Below are 4920 nucleotides of genomic sequence, written 5' to 3' on the forward strand. Positions count from 1 at the left end.
TAAACTCGCATACAATGAGGGTATTAAATTTCTTAAGGAGACACAGTAATTTATGTGGACTCGGAATATTTTATTTTTTGTCTACTTCATCTTATTTCTGTTTCTGTTTTGCTAACCTTATAAGTACAGGTTATTAACAAGCTTAAGAAATTTAATAAGTTTCTGTATTTGAGGTTTCTGGAGATTAAAACCTTTATGCTTTTTACTCTGTTTAAATTTTTAAAGTTCATTTGATTAACGATTAAAAGAACTTAAAAACTTAATCGTTAAATCAGAAATAGTCTTTGTAAAGAATTATTCTATACTGTTAGTATTTCAAATACTAAAATTATCTGCCATTTGTGACAGAAAAAAAAATGACTAATTCAAGTCAAGTGAATGATGAAACAGTGATTGCTACAACAGTAAATGCTGCAACAACATCGGTTGCACAAAATCGTTCAATTGCTGCCTTAGTGCCCGCTTAGAAACCTGCAAAGTTTTATGGAGTCGACTTCAAGAGATGACAGCAGAAGATGTTCTTCTATCTCACTACGTTGTGTCTGCAAAGGTTAATTAATGAAAATGTTCATGTTATGTCGGATGATACTCCACCTGAAGAACGATAGCATGGACACACTCATTTTTTTTGTGTAAAAATATATTCTGAGTGGGCTGCAAGATGATCTGTACAATGTGTATAGCAATGTCAAAACCTCAAAAGAACTATGGGATGCTTTGGAAAAAAAGTACAAAACAGAAGATGTGATAATGAAGAAGTTCATTGTAACAAAGTGTATGAACTATATGATGATAGACAGTAACACCGTGAGTCACACAAGTTCAAGAACTGGAGGTCATAATTCATGATCTCCTTGCCGAAGTTATAAATTTATTAGAAATGTTAAGTTTTCCTTAATAATCACATAATAATTAATGTAGGATTGATTGTGAATGATGTCTTTCAAGTGGCTGCTATTATTGAGAAGTTACCTCTGTTGTGGAAGGACTTCAAAAACTACTTGGAACATAAACGCAAGGAGATGACTGTTGAAGATCTCATAGTAAGGTTGAGAATTGAAGAGTATAATAAGGATGCAGAAAAGAGGTCATGTGGTAATTCAGCAATATCTGGAGTAAATATTGTTGAAGAAGATCCCACAAAATAAAAGAAAAGAAAGAAAGCTTCTGGTCCAAAAAGCAATCCTCCTAAGAAGAAATTCAATTGAAGCTGCTTCAATTGTGGTAAACGTTGTCATAGGGCTATTGAATGTCGGGGTCCTAAGAAGGAAAAGAAAAATAAGGATCAAGCAAACTTGGTTGAATCCAAAGGAGAAATGGACGATCTCTATGCAATGCTTTCAGAATGTAACTTGGTTGGAAATCTTAGAGAATTGTGAATAGATTCCGGTGCCTTATGCCATGTTTGTACCAACAAAGAATTATTTTCATCATAAACTCCAGCACCTACAGATGAGAAGTTGTTTATGTCAAACTCCACCGTTGCAAAGGTGGAAGCAACTGGCAAGGTCCTATTAAATATGATATCAGACATGGTGGTGACTTTGACCAAGGTCTCATATGTTCTAGAATTGAGAAAGAATTTAGTTTCAATTCCAGTTCTAACTAATAATGGATTCAAATGTGTATTTTTTCTGATAAAGTAATAGTAAGTAAGAATGATATGTATGTAGGAAAAGGCTACCTTATTAATAGCCTTTTCAAACTCAATATAATTTCAGTCGATATGAATAAAGATTTTGCTTCTTCTTGCTTGCTGGAGTCTAAATGTTTATGGCATGAACGTTTGGGACACGTTAATAAAAAAACCTTGCGAAAACTGATTAACTTAAATATTTTATCAAAATTTGAGTGAAATAAATCAAAATGTCAAATTTGCATTGAATCTAAGTATGCTAAGCATCCTTATAAATCTGTTGAAAGAAATTCAAATTCTTTAGAACTGGTTCACACTTTTTTTTGTGACATGAAGTCAAAACCATCACGTGGTGGGAAAAAATATTTCATAACTTCTATTGATGATCGCACTAAATATTGTTATGTCTATTTGTCAAATGGTAAGGATGAAGCAATAGATGCATTTATGCAATATAAAACTGAAGTTGAAAATCAGTTTGATAAAAAGATCAAAATGATCAAAAGTGATAGAGGTGGAGAATATGAATCTCCATTTGCATAAATATGTTTAGAAAATGGAATAATCCGTCAAACTACTACTCCGTACACTCCTCAGTCTAATGGGATTGCAGAAAGGAAAAATCGAATTTTAAAAGAAATGATGAATGCATTACTTATAAGTTCATGTTTACCATACAATTTGTGGGGGAAAACTATCCTTATAGCAAATTGAATACTCAATAGAGTGCCTCACTCAAAGACACATATTATTCCATATGAAAAATGGAAAGGTAGAAAATTCAACTTGAAATATTTTAAAGTGTGGGGGTGTCTAGCCAAATTCCAAGTTCCTATACCTAAGAGGGTAAAATAGGGCCTAAGACAGTGAATTGTGTATTCATTAGATATGTCACAAACAGTAAGGCATGTCGATTTTTGGTTCATAAGTTCGAATATCCGGATATTAATGACATTACTTTAAGGAATCAGATAGTGCTGAATTTTTTGAACATATCTATCCGTATAAAGTAGACTTGAGTCATCTAGTGGGGGGTCGAAACAACTCCGAGAAGAACCAAAAGAGAATGAAACCAATGAAGAGAGTCCAAGGCATAGTAAACGTCAAAGGACAACTACTTCATTTGGATCTGATTTTGTAACATTCCTTCTTGAAAGTGAGACTCAAACATTCAAGGAAGCAATGTTTTCTAGCGATTCAACTTATTGGAAGGATGTTGTCAATAGTGAAATTGAATCAATCCTAAGCAAACATACTTGTGAGTTGGTTGATCTTCCTCCAGGAAACAAACCCTTGGGTTCAAAATGGATCTTTCAAAGGAAGATGAAAGATGATGGAACTATTGACAAATATAAAGCAAGACTTGTTGTCAGTGACTAGGATTACATCAATTCGGATGTTAATTGCCCTAGCTGCAGTACACAGTCTTGAAATTCATCAAATTGATGTGAAAACCATCTTCTTAAATGGAGAGTTGGAAGAAGAAATTTATATGGAACAACCTGATGGTCTTGTAGTTCCTGGTAAAGAAAAGAAAGTGTGCAAACTTATTATGTCACTTTATGGACTAAAACAGGCACCGAAGCAATGGCATGCAAAGTTTGATCAAACCATGTAGTCAAATGGATTTAAGATCAATAAATGTGATAAATGTGTTTACATTAAAAATACTCCAAATCCGGAAGTCATTGTATGTCTATATGTGGATTATATGTTGATAATGAGCAAGGACAGTGCCACTATAAAAGCTACTAAAGGTGTGCTCGCTAGTAAGTTTGATATGAAAGATCTAGGAGTTGCTGATGTGACATTGGAAATTAAAATTCTCAAAACTCCTAACGGTCTAGCATTGTCTCAAAATCATTATAGTCAAAAGGTACTTGAAAAGTTCAAATATTTGAATTTCAAAAGGGTAAAGACTCCAAGTGATGTGAACATTCATCTTGCAAAGAATAAAGGTGAAAGTCAGTCTCAATTGGACAATGCTAGTGTGTTGGGAAGTTTGATGTATGACATGAATTTTACACGACTAGACATAGTTCCGCTATCGATAAACTGAGTTGATATACAAGTAATCCCAATCAAAATCATTTGTTGGTAGTGAAGAGAGTTTTGAGATACTTAGATGACACTACAAACTATGCTTTGCATTACAACAAATATACAGAAGTTCTTGAAGGGTATAGTGATGCAAATCGGATTACTGGGTGAACTGAAACAAAATCCACAAGTGGATACGTTTTTACTATTGGTATATGAGTAATATTTTGGAAATCATCCAAACAAACATGTATAGCTCGCCCTACAATGGAGTCTTAATTCATCACCTTAGATAAGCAGGTGAAGAAGTTTAATGGCTTTCTTAGAAGATATTTTGTGTTGGCCCAAACCAATGGCCCCTATATGCATACACTGTAATAATCAAGATTCAATAGGAAGGGATGGAAGCGTTATGTATAACGGTAGGTCTCGTTACATAATAGAAAAATATAACTCTGTGAGACAAATAATCTCTAGTGGGATTATCATAATTGACTATGTGAAGTTAAATTATAATGTGTCAGATCCACTTACAAAAGGCCTAACTAGAGAGGGAGTTGAGAAATTATCGACGAGAATGGAACTATGGCCGGGAACAAGTCATCGTGGCGGTAAATCTACCTAGAAGATTGGAGATCCCAAGATCTAGGTTCAAGGAGATAAAACAAAGTCATTGATGACGGTTCAACATTGTCAAAAATTATTTTATGGTCCATTCTCATGATGAGACAATGTTCAGTAACCAGGATAAAGGCATAAGGACTTTTTAATGGTTTCTAAGTTTGATACAGGGTATATCAAATAGTGTATCTACGGGATAACATATTTAGAAATCACCTATGTGAGTGTGAAGTGTAAGTCGCTTAAAGGAGAATCTGGTAAGGCCAATTCTCTAAGCACTTACTATCCGAGATGTGTTCATGGCTGAAATGAACAAAATAATGCGAACTAAGAATAGTTCAAGGGTTGATTGTGTGACTTATGTTGTCTAGGTACAACAAAGCTCGACGGTTCAAAGATATCAATTCTATTGACCGAGTATATCCGATATATGTTCACTACAGAAAGTTTAAAGAAAAACCTACTTATCTAGATGCGATTAACATTTACTTAAAAGACAAATAATTTTTTAATGCATATGTTTTAACAATCGTCATTCCCCATTCATTTGGGGGATTATTGGGTTTAGCAAAATGTGAATGGGAAAAGAAAATAGAGATTATGAAAAGAATGGGAATCAATTT

Source organism: Solanum pennellii, chromosome 12 (genome assembly GCF_001406875.1).
Source record: "Solanum pennellii chromosome 12, SPENNV200".
Taxonomy (NCBI): Eukaryota; Viridiplantae; Streptophyta; class Magnoliopsida; order Solanales; family Solanaceae; genus Solanum; species Solanum pennellii.